Below are 17,824 nucleotides of genomic sequence, written 5' to 3' on the forward strand. Positions count from 1 at the left end.
CTATTTTGCAGATAAGGAAAGTGGGCTTGGCAAAATTGAATAATTTATCCAGGATCACACAACCAGCTTTCAATCTAGTTAGGGAACTAAACACACATATATGGAAAACTAGACCATTGCAAGTTAATGTGATTAGTCTGGAATACTCAAGGAGGCTAAATAGGGAGGCTGAGGCCTGAAATGGACCATAGCCTGTAAACATTTGAAATAATATTTGATGTTATTCAGCTACATGAAAAAGTAAAGCAATGCAAATTAAAAGCTGCCATTTTTCCCTACCAAATTAGCAAATATATTTTCAATATTCATTCTGCAGGCAACAGAGAGAAACCTAGAAAACATTTATTCCAAAATATGATCAATAGTTGTCTAGGCATTGGAATACTTTTATTATATTCTTCTGAATTCTCCTAATGTTCTACAATAAGCACGTAGTACCTTTATAATCAGAAAAATAAACTTTAAAAACTTGAGTAGGCTTTGGATGCCATATGTGTAACTTCACCCACTTACAGTATAAAGACATAGGGGTGAAATGGGAAGGCATTAGGGAGAGAGAGGAAGTGCAAATATAAATGACTAAGTTAAAAAAAATAAATAATTACCACAAAGAAATGAGAGCATGGGCAAAGATTTAGCTATAAGGATTTTCATTTCTCTGTTGCAGCACTAATTAAGAGCAAAAGGATGGAAACTGTTCAAATGCTCAACAAGAGGTACAATGGGGGGCCAGCCCCATGGCTTAGCGGTTAAGCGCTAGAGCTCTGCTACTGGCAGCCGGGGCCTGGAACCCCAGCGCGCACCCATGCATCGCTTCTCTGGCGGTGCTGAGGCCGCATCCCACATACAGCAACTAGAAGGATGTGCAACTATGAGGTACAACTATCTACTAGGGCTTTGGGGGAAAAAAAAAGGAGAATTGGCAATAGATGTTAGCTCAGAGCCAGTCTTCCTCAGCAAAAAGAGGAGGATTAGCATGGATGTTAGCTCAGGGCTGATCTTCCTCACAAAAACAAAAAAAAAAACAGGTACAACGGCATACATGCAACCGTGTTGTTGAAGTGTCTTTTTTAAAAGAAATATGTTCCTAGAAGTTTTTTTAAGTTACAAAACAGCATATACGACATGACACCATTTTAAAATTTTATTTATTATAGGCTTAGAAAGGAATTGGAACACTGCTCCAAAGTGTTCACAGGGGTAGTTTCTGGTGAGGGGGATTTGGGTTTTTTGTTTTGTTTTGTATTTGCCTTCATTTTCTAAAGCAAAAAGAATTTTCTTATAGGAAGTGAGTTGTTTAAATATATCACAGCAAAAAATGAAGTTGCATATAATTTTAAAGCGCTTTCCACCTTTCAGCTTTTTAATAACTAACGTCTAACCCATCTATCCCAGGATAGCAAAAGCTCAGTGAGATTATAGCCTTCCCTGCTTTCCAGTCATTGTGAACGTTGGGAGAGAACACAACAGCCCCCACTGCCCTCCGCAGGAACACACCACACAGCCCACTAACCCCACAAGGTAGGAATGGCCAGGCGACTGACGGACATTTACTTCCGGGAGGAGTCAGCCCTCCGAACCCGGAAGTGACTAGGAGACGGCGCGCGGCATTCTGGGAAGAGTTACGGAGGCGGGGTTGGGCGTCCGCTCGCTGTTACCAGGGCAACCGGCGGCAGTTGCCGGTTATCCGCGGTCTGGAGAGCTTAGGTGGAAAGGCTGAGATGCTCAGAGGTCATTTGGGATGAGCGTAAGGGGCAAGAGGGCCCTTTTCAGAGCAGACTGTCCTATCAGGAGGTTATCCAGTAGTGCCCCGCGGGAGCGCCTGCCCGGGGGATCTGGGTCAGGCCGTCTTGTTCTTTGAGCCTTTCGGTGAAATGAAGTGTGGCCCAGTACCCTCTCACTGTCACTTCTCTAGCTTTCTGCCTCGTGTTAGATAATGTAAGTTCAGAATTTCTAATTTACGTTGTAATGTGTTCCAATTTCAAAGTAAATTATTTTAAAATTGTGGAAAATTTTAAAAACAAAAAAGAATTTACCGGTCATCCAACTACCAGAAGTAATTTAATATTTTCAAGTATTACCTATCAGTTTTTTTCTCTGCATAAATATTTTTTACATAGTTGAGTTTATTTGGGAAACATTATTTTGTATCCTGCCTTCTCACACATATGTATATATATGATATAATTGTGTTATTAAAACCTTAGCAACAAAGAAGGCATTGAAGACCTTAATGTAAATCTGTTTGTAGTGAGTTGAAGAGACAGAGAAGACGTGGATGCAGCATGTGAAGACAATTCTTTCAAGAAGTTTGGCTGTAAAGGAGAAGAGAAAGGTCAGCAGCCAGAGGAGAATGGCAAGTGAAAGAAAAAAGCTGGGGTTATTCTTTAAGGAGAAGAGACTTAGTGATGCTTATTAGTATAAGAAAAAAAACTGGGAGTCAGAGGTTAAAGATTTGGTGATGCTTATTAGTATAAGAAAAGAAACTGGGAGTCAGAGGTTAAAGATACTGCCAAGAAAGAGGATAAGTGAATGAATCCCTAAAGAAGTAGGAGAAAAGGAGATCCATAGATCAAGTACATAAATTAGCTTAGGTAGGAGGCAGAACCGGGAAAGAGGATGTCAAGGTAGGTATGGATGTTAATCATTTAAAAACTATTACAAATTGGCAAAGGAGTAACAAAAGTATATCAAAAAATATATATAAAAATGGCCAATAAATAGGTATGTTCAGCTACGTTAGTAATAAATATAAATGGCATATTAAATGCATATTAAATTGGGAAAGATTAAAAAGAAATAAGATACCTATTGGGCAAGGGTTCAGTGAAACAGACATTGAAGGTGGGACTAGAAACTAGTACGTCTCCCCCCTCCAGTGGGCATTTTATGTATCAAAATTCTTAAAATGTGAGTCTGGCCTGGTGGCGTAGTGGTTAGGTGCGTGTGCTCCACTTTGGTGACCTGGGGTTCATAGGTTCAGATCCCAGTGCAGACCTACTCACCACTCATCAGGCCATGCTGTGGCAGGTGTCCCACATATAAAGTAGAGGAAGATGGGCACGGATGTTAGCTCAGGGCCAGTCTTCCTCAACAAAAAAGAGGATTGGCAACAGATGTTAGCTGAGGGCTAATCTTCCTCACCAAAAAAAAGTTAAAAAATCCATAACGTGTATATACTTTGACTTAACAAGTATACTTCTAGGAAGTGCTCAAAAGGAAATAATCAAAACTGCACATATATAAAGCTGAGTAGGGTTCATTTCAGCTTGTCCACCAGTAGATAGGTTAAATATATATTACACCCATACTTCTTAGACATAGATAACATGGTTGCAGATAAGAGAAGTTTGCTCATTAGTTGAAGAGCATCTCATATTTTCTAGAAAGGGAATGTGGAGTTGCAGTCAGATTGACCTCACTTACCTTGATACACAATCAGTGGGATGCTTAGAACAATTAAAAAGGATGATGTAGAAGACTATTTAATGATAAGGAAAGATATAAATTACATTGTTAAGAGAGAAAAGTGAGTTATGAAAGCAGCAGTATGTAGATTCTTACAACATAGGGATTTTTTGTTTTCATCTATTCTGCTCTTCTCTGTATTCTAAATGATAAATATATTTTGTAAGGACAAATAAAATGTTGCCCTTTTAAAGAGGTGAATAAGTTTATAAGTGGGATGGGAAGTTGGAGAAGTGTTCTCCTCACGTCCTTGAAGTAGATGATGGCTCTCTGAAGTATCAGATCAAAAGAAATAAGATGCTGGGGCTGGCCCAGTGGCGTAGTGGTTAAGTTCACGTGTTCTGCCTCAGCGGCCCAGGGTTTGCTGGTTTGGATCCTGGGCGCGGACCTACACACTGCTCATCAAGCCATGCTGAGGTGGTGTCCCACGTAAAAGAGCTACAACTCTACGGCTATGACACACAACTATGTACTGGGGCTTTGGGGAGAAAAAAGAGGAAGATTGGCAACAGATGTTAGCACAGGGCCAATATTCCTCAAAAAAAAAAAATACCCTATTTAAAAAAAAAAAGAAGATGCTTTGACAAGCTTTCAGAACTATTTTTAAAAGTGTATTTTATAGATGCATATTATTTAGTGATGCCCCACCTCTTTCACAAAAGGTTGAGTGTGCTCAGAAAGAGATATACAATATAATAGGAGAAAATGATTGGAAGAGAAAACAGAGGCAAAAGGTAATTGGAAAACAAAATAAAGGCAGAGGTAGGTTAATACCTAAAAAAGTTCATGCCAATAGATGTTAGCTCAGAGCCAGTCTTCCTCGGCATAAAAGAGGAGGATTAGCACGGATGTTAGCTCAGGGCTGATCTTCCTCACAAAAAAAAAATAAAATAAAATAAAAAATAAAGTATCTTTAAAAAAAAAAAAGTTCATGCCAAACAGTCCTGTGTAATTGCTAGAAAGGTGCCACCACAAATTAGGTTCTGAAGTTCCTAGCAAGTAAAGCAAAGGGAAAACATAGTTATAAGTTTCACATGTTCTATGAGATTTTTTTAACTTGCTTAAGAGAAGTATAGTTTTGGTATAGAAGCCTGATAAAAATTTCTCCCAAGGTCCTCATAAGGGAATAATATGAGATTCAGCTTTACCATTGTATTTATTCTATTTTTATAGAATTTGGGACTATCTCAGAAAGGTTATACTCATATTCATTAACTCATTAATTACAAGCTCTTATTAAGTACTGTGAGAAATATAAACACATGTAAGACAAAGTACCTGCCCTCATCTATTGTGAAAAAATAACTATAATATATAATAGCATATTTATAATATGTGATGAATAACTAGTACGCTGAATAATTAGTATGGTGAATACTAGAATAACTAATATGAATAACTATAAATCAAGACAGTATTTGAGGCAAAAGGTGAGATGAGATTTCTATATTACATAGAATTACTTTCAACCAGCGAGATCATGGTCAACCCATCTGTAAGAGGGGATGTTATTCCCCTTTTACAGATGAGGAAACTGAGGCTTACAGAGATTAGCTAAATTGTCCAAGGTCACATGGCTGGTAAAGGACAGAGCCAGAATTTCAAACCAAGTCTGTCCCACACAAACCACCTTCTTAACTACTATACTTGATAGAAGAGATAGCATTCAAGTAGACTTTAAAGAATGGAAAAAGTTATGTCAGGCAGGCATTGGGAAAGCATAATCTATGTGGAGAGACTAGCACTAAACAGTATCAAAAAGGTTAGAGAGCATAGTATATGTTTTGGAGATCACACACACACACACACACACACACACCTGGGATTATGAAACATATGCAGGTAAGCACTAGAGAATAAGGCTAGAAAGACTGGGGGGTGACAGATTTTTGAGAATCATAATCTTCTAGAACCCCACAGGAAAGTGGCCTCATTTAGGACATGGTTTACCTGATAAAGGTCTCAGGCCTCAGGGCCTGATAAAGCAAGAGTTTTAAGCACAGAGACCTCAAACCTGAAATTCTAGGTGAGGGCCCCAGGTGGGGAATTTGAGGGACACTGTTCTAGATTAGGGATTTACCCACCAAGGTGAGGAAGAGGTCTAATGACATATAATAGAATCCTGTTACACATTAGCTGTATAAAATTGGTCAGGTAGTGTAAGTTCTTTGGGCCTCAACTTCTCCATCTCTTAGAGGATAGAGAGAAGAGGTGGAAGGAGACTGTGAGACAAGATGACGACTTAATTCCCTTCTAGCACTAACATTCTGTGATCATGTAGGCCAGAGACTGCAAACTCAAATGTCCAAACTAAGGATTAAGAAGGTTTCATAAATGAGGGATGGACTAGATGTAAGAAAAATGAGTGATAGAGATTAGAGTGGTACTTTAGATGTCCCATCTAGAACTCCAGCGAATTCTTGCAAGAATGAGGACCCAGTGTTGCCAGATTTTCTGGTTTTTCAAGAGAAACAAGAATGCCATATTTTTAAGAATATTTTACAGAACAAACAAAACATCTCTGCTGGCTAAATATAGTTCATGGGTCACTAATTTTCAAGCCCTGCTATAGATAAAAGGGCCTAAACAAGAACAAGTGTTTGAAAATAATTAAATATGAAGAAAGAGGAAGAAATCAAAGAGAATACCGAGATTTCCCCTGGGTAATGAGGAGGAGATGGTAACCTTAATATAAATACTAAAATCAGCCGAAGGTTTGGAGAGAGAAGGCACTTGACCATTTTGTACACAGGACAAACTTTTCAATCATAGGTGTCCACAGCACATGAATCAGATTCAGCCATTGAGTTTGAAAAATCTGTGGGATTGTCAAGGGAAAGGGTGCAGGAATTGGAGGACAGAAGTTTGGGGAAAGAAGATGAGAGAGGAGTTAAAGATGTAAGATTCATTCTCTCAAAGTTTTATTAAACATATATCACAGTATATATTTGTTATCTTGTGAGACTATAAATCCTATGAGGGCAGAAACCACATTTGTTTCTTCACCACTTATCCAGCACCTAGCACAGTGCATGGTAGGTGCTTAATGTAGGTTGAATAAACGAATGAATTAATACAAGACGCTGTGCTTCACAGTATAGGAGATGCAGGGTTGAATTAGAAAGTGTTCTTAGGGAAACTTGTAGGCCAGAAGGTAAGACAGGCCTTGTACATAAATAACTAATCCAAGTTTGAAAGTAGTGCCATTTGAAAAAAAAATAAAGAAAAAGAAAAAGGCACCATGGGATTCAGAAGAGAAAAAAATTTTTCAGAAGATTGGTTCATGCAGCTGTTGGGAGGAACTGATCAGAAGCAGCTAAATAGAAGGTGCATACCTTTCTTTTGAAAGTAAGGAAGCATTTGAGACTGCCAAGATAGTGAATAGAGAAACAGTTTGAAACCAGAACCTTGAGACTCCCCACATGTAAAGAAGGTGAGGAAGAAGAACCAACAAAGTAAACAAGGAAGAAGTCTGAAAGCTAAGAGAAGTGCCTGGCTGGTGGCCTAGCGGTTAAGTTCGCTCGTTCTGCTTCGGCACCTGGGGTTCGCTGGTTCAGATCCTGGGCACAGACCTGCTCACTACTCATCAAGCCATGCTGAGGCAGTGTCCCACATAGAAGAGCTACAACTCTACAACTATGACACACAACTATGTACCAGGGCTTCGGGGAGGAAAAAGAGGAAGATTGGCAACAGATGTTAGCGCAGGGCCAATCTTCCTCAAAAGAAAAAAAAAGCAAGCAAGCTAAGAGAAGCACCAGGAGAGAGAATTTCATGGGATCTAGGAATCCACATTTCAAGAAAGAAAGGTCAGTCAGTATTGTCAAATAGTACAGAGGCAGCAGGCCATCAAGAAGAAGGATCTAAGGCCATTGGATTTGGCGATTAGGGAAATCATTGATAACTTTCAACTAAACAATTTCTTTATAATTGACCAATGAATATAAGGAGGGGAGCTTAAAAGACCAGTAGAATTAAGAGGCTTTTGATTTGTTTTGGGAGGTAGGGATGGAGTTCCTTAGGAGCGGGGAAAAAAGAGAAGGAGAGGATTCAGTTGCACAAAAGTATCAATTTATGAAGCAAGATTTCGGAGCATCTAAATAATAATGAGATCAAGAAAGGAGAGAAGAGTCATTTGTCAAGAATCAGCATTACAATTCTAACAAATATTATTCAATAACGAAGATAATATTTTTTTACTCTCTCAACATATTTTCCTACTCAGTTACCTAGTTTCTTTTCACCCTTATGGCCCCAAAGTAACTTTTGATATGCTGAAAAATAGTATTAGAACTTCAAGTTGGTAGTATTTCTTGATGCTTCTTTAAAATCCTCTTTTTATACGTAAATGGGTATTACAGTACACAACTCCTGCATTTTTGGTTACTCCACATGCCTTCCTTTCAGGAAACCTTTTCTCCCCAACTGTAGCTTGTGTGGTTCAAATGGGGCTGATTCCCACCCCCCACTCCTACACTTGATCCAGATCTGGCCAATGACAACCATCATTGGTACTTCTGCTGGTACTATAAGGAAAAAGACTCTCTTCCTCTGATGTTGCAGGTGCTAAAGACCATATAGGCATGGAGCAGACAGTCCTCTTTGCTGCCACATGGAGGCTTGTCTAAAATTGAAGCCAAAGAAGCCAACCTGGAAGACAGAAACCAAGTCCTGATGACAGTATTTGAGCCCAGGAATCCAGACAGGCCTAAAGACTAGCTTTACCACTGGACTTCCCAGTTAAATGAGCCAATAAACTCTCTTTTATGCTAAACTTGGGTTTTTTCTGGATTTTTGTCATTTACTACTCAAAATATCCTAATGCATCCTAATACATCATTAAATCAACATTGTTTCTTCTATGCCTTGTTTTAAATTTGTTACTCTATAATGTACTCTATAATGTATTCTACTGTTCTCACTAAATTAATCCACAAATTTAGTACAATCCCAATCTTAATCCCAATAGTATTTTAAGAGCTTTTTTTGTTGTTGTTTGCTTGTTTTGGAACTAAGCAAAATTACTTCAAAATTCACTGAGAGGAAAAAAACATTAAAATACCAAGAAAATAGGGGGAGAATTCATAAAAGGGAATTGTATAATCAGATATTAAATATTAAAATATATTATAAAGCAAGAATAATAAACATAAGGTGGTAATAGAGTAGGAATAAATAGTCATGGAACAGAATTCAAAGCCTGAGTGTGTGTATATATATATGAATATTTACCATATTTAATATATGGTAAGTCAAGAAAAGATTAATTCAATAAAGTATTTAAGGACAATGAGCTAGATTTGAAGGAGAAAAATAATTAGGTCTTTACCTTATTCATCATCCCAGAATAAATTCCAAATGGATTTATGACTTAAATGTAAAAATTGAAGACAGATTCTCAATATATATTGGTTGGCATATAATTGATACAATATTTAACAATATCTGCTAAGTTTTTAAATATATCTTTTGACATAGCTTTTCAATTCTAGAAATTTAGCCTATAGAATCACAAAATATATGTATAAAGATAAACATGGATAATGTAGCACTGGAATATCAAATACAGCATACACACGCGGAGTAATTGAAGAGGGAGTGTCTGTACCATCCATTCTCAAAGGGGCAATTTCACAGCCAAGGAGGTGAGAATTGGTTCTTGTGGGGGGATAGAAAAAAACTTATTTTTTATGTATAAAGGGCAAATATGCATAAAGTACATAAACAGATTCATAGTTTATGTGTGGTATTGAAATTTCATGGGGAGGATGATTAAGAAAAAAATGTCAAAAAAGGCTTCTTAGGGGGACAATAATGGCAAAAAGACTGAGAAAAACTCATTTATACAATTCGGTACCATGCAACTGTTAAAAAGAATGAGGTAGATGTATGTATATTGAAAAAGAGGATGCCCAACATGTGTGAAGTTTTAAAAAAGCAAAAAGTACGTATATATTATATATAATATATAAAGTATCTATTGTATATAAAATATATATATATATATAAAATGTTGTGTTTCTCTTTGGGGTTAAAATTACAAGAAATATTCAATTTTATGTCAAGTATCATATGTGTACATTTTTGCAACAGCATTATACTAAAAGATAAGCTGTAAGAATAAATGAATATTGGAGTGAATAGTTTCATAGTCTTGTGATGAGAAAGGACTTTTAAACATGACTCCAAAGCCTAAAACTATTAAAGTTTAGGTTAAACTACATAAAATTAAAAATTACTTTTTTTTTTAGTGCCGTGGAGTCGATTCCAACTCCTAGCAACCCTGTGGCCAGCAGAGCGGAACCCTGCCTGGTGCTTTTGCCCCATCCTCTCCCCTTCTGGCGCTCTGTCAGACGGTGCTCCACTGCTATTCACAGGGTTTTCATAGCCAGTTTTTTCAGAAGTGGGTGGCCTAGTCTGTCTTATCCTGGCAGCTCTGCTAAAACCTGTCCCTGATGGGTGACCCTGCAGTATTTGAAATCCCGGTGGCATAGCTTTTAGCATCACAGCAACAGGCAGCCACCACAATATGACACTGACAGACAGGTGGTGTGGTTCCCTGAATGGGAAACGAACCCAGGCTGCGACAGTGAGAGTGCCGGATCATAACTACTAGACCATCAGGGCTGGCTTAAAAATTACTCTGTGGAGGGAAGGAAAACACCCACTCCTCCTGCACACCCACACACCATAATTGAAGTTGAAGCAAGAACAAGAGAAAATATTTGCAACATATATAACAAAAGGTATATGTTATTAATATACAAAGAGCTCTTACGTGTCAATAAAAAGGTCCAGGGCCGGCCCCGTGGCTTAGCGGTTAAGTGCGCGCGCTCTGCTGCTGGCAGCCCGGGTTCAGATCCCAGGCACGCACCGACGCACCGCTTCTCCCGCCACGCTGAGGCCGCGTCCCACGTACAGCAACTAGAAGGATGTGCAGCTATGACATACAACTATCTACTGGGGCTTTGGGGGAAAAAAATAAATAAAATTATTTTAATAAATAAATAAAAAGGTCCAGCACCCTAATAGACAAACCTGGGAAAGAACATAAGCAAATAACACACACACAGACTACAAATGGCTAATAAGCATATGAAAATATTTTTATTTTCATCCATTTGTGCAAAAGTGAGAGACTAATATGAACTCCTGTGTACCTCACTCAGCTTCAACTCACACCCAATCTTGCGTCCACTCCCTCTCCCACTCCAATTTTTGAAGCGAATCCAAGATATTTTATCTGTAAATAGTTTAATATGTACCTCTAAAAGATAAGGATGCTTTTAAAACATAATGCCATTATCATACCTAAAAAACTTCTAACAATTTCTTCATAAAATCAATTATATCTAATCAGTGTTCAAATTTTTGTCTTATACATTGTTTATAGTTAGATTGAGGTCCATACATTACAATTCATTCATATATTTCCTAATCTATAGATTCTCTCTCCCTCCCTCTTTTTTTCCTTGCAATTTATTTGAGGAAGTAACTGCGTTGTTTGAGCTTAGGGGTTTTGAGAGTAGGCCCGACCCTAACATTTACAGACCTGGGACAATAGCACAAATGGAGCACCAAATACCATATATCTAAATATTTGAATGCTATACCTCCAGCTAACAGTTACATATGTTCTGTACTCCTGCCTTAACAAATAAACCCCCTTAACGACCTAGATGGCTAAATTAGAATTTAGAATTCCCAGACTTCTTAGAATTCCTCACTGGATTGTGCTTGCACAGGAGAGCTGGCACTTGGGCCACAGGCTGTCCCCTTCTCTTCCCACCCCTGGCTCCATCCCCTTCTCAAGGATACCCCAGCCCACATGTCCAAGCTCAATCTACGCCCTCTGTAGGCAGCCATCCCTAGCTACACAGTCCAGCCTTGGGATGATGAACCAGAGAATAGGCCCATGCAGGCCCTGAAAGCAGGCATGGGTTGTACAGACTGGGACGTTCAGGTTCTAGGGAGCCAGGACATGGTCTGGAAGAGGAGGCGTCAACTCTAGGTGGGCATGTCCCCTGGGTCCCGTGTACTTCTCAGCCCATCTGGAGGGGCACAGCTAGCAGAGGGCCAGAGCAGGGCTCCTTGCCTGGGTCTAAGGACTGTACTGCCATAAAGTTCCCCACAGTCTGAGTTTTGCTGATCATGTCCCGGAGATGTCATTAAATAGGTTTCTTTGTTTCCTCTATTTCCTGTAAATTGATACTTAGATCTAGAAGCTTGATCAGATTCAAGTTCCACGTTTTGGGAAAGAATATTTTATAACTGAGTGTTGCAGACACCCATCAGGAGGCACATAAAATCTGGTTGTCTTTCTTTGTAATGGGGTTATAATTAAGATAAAGTAAAATGCACAAATCTTAACAGTTTGGTTTAGATAGTTTTAACAATTGTGCACAGCCATGTAGCTTACTCCCAAAACAAGATGTAGAATATTTCCATCACCCCAGAAAGTCCTCCCATGAGTCTCTAGTCAGTTCCCCTCCACCCACAGAGCCAACCACCTTCTTACTTCCATCACCATGGAGAGTCTTGCCTGTTCTTTGACTCCACATAAATGGAACCGTACAGCGTGTACTCTTTTGTGTCTACTTTCTTTAACTTAATGTAATATTTTCTCAATTTATCTGTGTTGTTGCATGTATCAGTACACTAGTTCATCCTTTTTTATTGCTGCGTAGTATTCCATTATGGGAATATACCATAATTTATCCATTCTCCTCTTTATGGATATTAGGATTGTTTCCAGTTTGGGGCTATTACGAATAAGGCTGCTATGAACATTCTTGTTCACGTCGTCTTAGGGGCACTTTCATTTCTTCTGGGTAAATACTTAGGCGTGGAAATGATTGTTTAAAAGAGACCATCAAACAGTTCTTCAAAGTGGTTGTACCATTTTACATTTCCAGCCACAATATATGAGAGTTCCAGGTGCTCCACATCCTCTCCAACATGCATTGTTGGCAATCTTATTAATTTGTGGTTGTCTCTCTTTTTGTGCCCTTAGCAGCTATTGATTATCATTACCTAGACACATTAATTTATTAGGGTTTATTAAATGGTGTTATTCTAATTCTATCATTTGTTTATTTGCTGAAATGCCTCTATAAAGAGAAACTTTCCTTCAACATCTATTTGGTTTCCCTGAAATACAACAGGAAAGGCAGGATTAATGCTTAATTCTTTCTCTTTATTTACCAATTTTCAAAATAATGACTTGGTTCTCTCACGTCCATCAAAGATTGCCAGTGGGAGGCTTTTTTTAGTATCTTTATAGACTCATGAACTTAAATATATTTGATGTCTTTAATCCATTTCAGTTATCATACTTATTGATGCTCAAACTCTTCTATCTCTAGCCAGTGGGAATCTCTTCAGATTAGCTCCTGAGTTCTTTGACACAATTCTCTAAGTCTTTTTGTTGTTGTTGTTGTTGTTTATTATGGTAACATTGGTTTATAACATTGTATAAATTTCAGGCATACATCATTATACTTCTATTTCTGCATAGATTACATCATGTTCTCATGTTCACCACCCAAATACTAATTACAATCCATCACCACACACATGTGCCTAATTATCCCTTTCGCCCTTCTCCCTCCTCTCTTCCCCTCTGGTAACCACCAATCCAATCTCTGTCTCTATGTGTTTGTTTGTTGTTGTTATTATCTACTACTTCTAAGACTTTGATGGCTTCCTTGCCTTCTTAATGAAGGATGTTCCAGACTCATCTTCAGCGTTTCCTGCCCCAGACGTGGAATCAGCCATTTCTCCAAGAATGGTTCTTTTTTAGTGAGAAATGGTGTTTTTGAGGCCACAGTCTGGTAAGGGTGTTTATTGCTACTGGGTAGTTCATTGTTTCTACACCTTTGCAGTGGGCAGAGCTAGGAAATGTGTTGTTTTAAAGATGTAACACAACATGAATTTATATTGATGTCCAATTCAAAATCGAGTGCCCTCATCAGTCTTACATCTGTATCTCCTTTCCCCATACCTAAAATCCACCATAATTACTCATTTGCTTTATCCCACCATTTACAAACAACAGCCTCAGAATAATGATCTTGGCACTACCACCACAATATGATTACTGAAAACAGTTTTGGGTTTTTTTGTTGTTGTTTGGAGGGGGGAGGCCATTTTTGTACCTCTTTTTGTTATTAGGCTATCTTCCAATAGGAATGTATAGTCAATTACTGTGTCTGTAAGTCATTCGGAAAGGTTCCTCGTGTGTGGTTATGCCACCAATTCAATACATAGTTAGGTTAATTTGTTTAATTTTGATTTCAACTTTTAGGGACTGCATTTTTAAATTTAACTTTGTTTTATAACTATATATAATATTTATATGGTTCTAAAGGCAAGTCTACAAAACTTTCTCTATTAGAGAAAAATCTAGCTTCTTCCCCTGTCCTGTCTGTGCTGATCCCTCCCTTACCATATAAATAACCATCATTTTTATTGTTTATCCTTCTATTTTTTATAAGCAATTATATATATTTATATAAAATATATATATTTCCATTCTTCCTTTTAAAGTTAATGGTAGCATACTATGCACTCAATTCACTCATTTAAAGTGTACAATTTAATGATTTTTAGTATATTCACAAAGTTATGCAACTATCATCACAATTTTAGAACATTTTAATTACCCCAAAAAGATACCCTGCATGCCTTAGTTACCCCTTTTGAGTCCCCCATCCTCCCTACCCTGGGCAACCACTAATCTACTTTCTATCTCTATAGATTTGCTTATTCTGAATATTTGATATAAATGGAATCATACGGGTGCCAGCTCAACATAAGGTTGACGTAAGGGAAGCCATATTGTAGAAACCATATTGTAACTTTGAATGACCTCTGATTAACTAACCCAGACAAGCTCTGTGGATTTTATGGCCCCTCCCAGCTGCTATAAGTTGATAACTTTGTTCTTTTGAGTTCCTTAGGAATGCCAGGGGTCATACCCCTGGGCGAAGAGTCTATGCTGATAGCCATCATCAATGACAACTGAAATATCAGAGTGTAGGGCATTGCTCTGGTCTCTGATGCATATCCAGTAAAACAAAAGACTATCAGGAACTAAGATCAGATGGATGCCCCCACCTGGAGACCAGATGCCTCCCCCACACGGAGACCAGCCCCCTATATAACCGGCCTGTAGTCTTCGTTCTGTAAGATGGATCTTTCAGATGAGTTGGCCAACTTCCTCCTTGCTAGCAAGCTGTAATAAAGTCCTTTCTCTCCTACCTCCTTGCCTCTTGACTATTGGCATGTCTTGCAGCAGGCAGACGACCCCACACACACACCCGCCTTGGGCAGTAACAAATTAATATGTGGTCTTTGCAGCTGACCTTTTTCATTTACCGTAACATTTTCAAGGTTCATCCATGTTGTATGTGTATTGGTACTCCATTCCTTTTTATTGATGAATATATTCTATTATACGGGTATACCACATGTTATTTATCCATTCATCAGTTGATGGACATTTAAGTTGTTTCCACTTTTTGGCTATTGTGAATAATGCTCCTATGAACATTTGTGTACAAGTTGTTGTGTATGTTTTCATTTCACTTGGGTGGAATTGCTGGGTCGTGTGTTAACTCCATGTTTAACATTCAGAGGAACTGCCAAACTGTTTTCCAAAGCAGCTGCGCCATTTTACATTCCCACAGCGATATGGGTTCCACATTCTTGCCACTACTTGTTGTTGTCTGTCTTTTTGACTATAGCCATCTTAGTGTGAGTGAAGTGATGTCTCATTGTGGTTTTGATTTGCATTTCCCTATTGCTAATGATGTGGAGAATCTTTTCATGTGCTTATTGGCCACTTGTATATCTCCTTTGGAGAAATATCTGCTTAAAATCCTTCACCTGTTTATCAGTTGGGTTATTTGTCTTTCTATTGTTGTTATAAGAGTTCTTTATTCTGGATACAACTCCTTTATCAATATGTGATTTGCAAATATTCTCTCCCATTCTGTTGTTTTCATTTTCTTGACAGTGTCCTTTGAAGCACAAAAGTTTTGCTTTTGGGGGGCTTTTTTTGATGCACTTTTATTTATCTACTTGTTCTTTTGTTGCTTTGCTTTTGGCATCATGTCTAAGAAGGCTTTGCCTAACCCAAGGTCACAAACATTCACTCTGATGTTTTATTCTAAGAGTTTTATAGTTTTAATTCTTACATTTAGGTCTATGATTCATATTATGAGTTAATTTTTGTCTCTGGCATGAGGTAGGGGTCTAAATTCATTCTTTGCATGTGAATATTCAGTTGTCTTAGCGCCACTTGTTGAAAGACTACTCTGTTCTTTCCCTGATTTAATTGTGTTGACACCCTTGTTGAAAATCAGTTGACCATAAATGTAATAATTTATTTCTGGACACTCAATTTTATTCCATTGATCTATATGTCTAATATATTATTATACCAGTACCACACTGTTTTGATTACTATAAATTCATAGTAAGTTTGAACTCAGGAAATGTGAGTCTTCCAATTTTGTTCTTTTTCAAGATTGTTTAGCTGTTCTTGATCCCTTGCATTTCTATATGAATTGTCAATTTCTGGAAAAAAGCCAACTAGCATTTTGATAGGGATTGCATTGAATCTGCAGGTCAATTTGGGAAGTATGGCCTTCTTAGTAATATTAAGTCTTCCAACCCATGAATATTGGATGTCTTTCCAATTATTTATGTCTTCTTTAGTTTCTTTTAACAATATTTTGTAGTTTTCAGAGTACAAGTTTTGTACTTCTTTTGTTAAATTTATTCGTAAGTATTTTATTCTTTTTGATGCTACTGTAAAGGGAATTGTTTTCTTAATTTCAAATTCCTCCTTGCTTTTTTAATTTATCAGTAGATCTGAAGACACTCCATTGTAGTAAATAAAGAGACTCCTCATTCCTCTTTACAACTGCAATTGTTTTCTTAGTTTATGGTTTAAATTTTTCACAAGGATTAGATATTTGTACAATTTAATAAAAAGTTATTATTTATTTTGAAATAAAATAATTTATCCATCAGATAATTACTTTCATCACTGGTTAATAGATGTGGCAAATATTAATGTGTTAGAGATGCCAATAATTGCCTGCCAGCTCTTATATTCTTCTAATGGAACTTCTTTTGTGCATAGATTTTCTTTCCGTAAAGGACCGTTTACTGGAACATATAACTACCTACCATCACCATCACTGATTGAGCCAGGGGGTGTGGCACTATATCCAGTGTCAGTCACTCTTCTCCCTTCTTCTAGTCTAATGGAAAAACTTGCTTAGGTATCTGTGTCCAAATGCATGTGACAGGCTGAGCACCCCCTCCTCAGCCTATGAGGATGAATCCTGATTCATTTAAGTCAATCATGACAACTGCTATTTCTCTTGCCAACTCTGCCAATGAGATGCCAGAGGGAAGTCTTGTAGAGGCCTTCTGGGAAAGTTTTTCCTGCTCTTAAAAAGGAACACAGGATAGGGACAGTTCATTTTCCGTCTCCCAGTATTGTCAACCCCTGAAGCTGTGGCAGCCAACTCAGAATCATGAAAGAAGCCAACCTCAGAGGAAAAGCCAACATGCTGAGGATGACAGAACAGAAAGATAGAAGGAGCCTGGGTCCCTGTTGAGGTCACTGAGGACATGCCCTAGCGCCAGACTATTGTTATATAAGATAATAAATGTTTATCAGCTTTGAATTGGGTTTTCTATTACCTTCAGCCAAGAGCCTCAGACTGATAAAAGCACATTCCTGACTCAATCCCTAGGCTGACCAGCTGGACACAGGAAAGTGCACGGTGTCACTTAATCACATTGATGCCACGCATGGAGGGAAGGCCCACACATTTCTGCTTAAATCTACAGCTGCTCTTCAGCTCTAGTCTCTCTGAGGCCTAATTCCAATGTCTCCTATTTGCAGCATGCCAGGAAATTTAATCCCCTTTGTTGCAATTATAATAGGGAGACACTTTAGCTCAAGTGTCTCCCTATTTCTTGAAACCAAATGAATCTGACTATTGGAAGAGCAATTTGGAAAAGTTAGTACCTTGGAAAATATCCTGCTTCCTTAGAGAAAGATATGGACCTTGTCACCTTTAGCCTAAAAAGCATAATAAACACCATATACTGCCCTTTACCCTTCTAGTGACCCCTATAACAAACTAAAGAAGGAGCCAAAGAAAATCCATTTGATGGGGAAATGTGGAATCAGGCCTAAAAACTCCATAGAAATTTCTGAAGTATGTTCCATATTTTCAGGAAGCTATTACATTCCATATGGAAATTGATAGGTTTTTGTTTTATTTTGATTTTGCTCAACCATTTGAGACTTAGTTTCAGAGATTATGAC

At 38.0% G+C, this 17,824-nt stretch overlaps 1 long non-coding RNA gene across 1 annotated transcript; it reads left to right on the top strand.

The window, feature by feature from the left end:
* Positions 1-1,673: 1,673 nt before the first annotated feature.
* On the top strand, positions 1,674-8,359 carry LOC106801637 (uncharacterized). The gene is made up of 3 exons (XR_001390969.2): positions 1,674-1,938; positions 2,252-2,335; positions 8,032-8,359. It is a non-coding gene; the product is annotated as an uncharacterized LOC106801637 (long non-coding RNA).
* Positions 8,360-17,824: the final 9,465 nt, after the last annotated feature.

The sequence above is a fragment of the Ceratotherium simum genome, chromosome 17 (assembly GCF_057802395.1).
Source record: "Ceratotherium simum simum isolate JZ-2026a chromosome 17, ASM5780239v1, whole genome shotgun sequence".
NCBI lineage: Eukaryota > Metazoa > Chordata > Mammalia > Perissodactyla > Rhinocerotidae > Ceratotherium > Ceratotherium simum.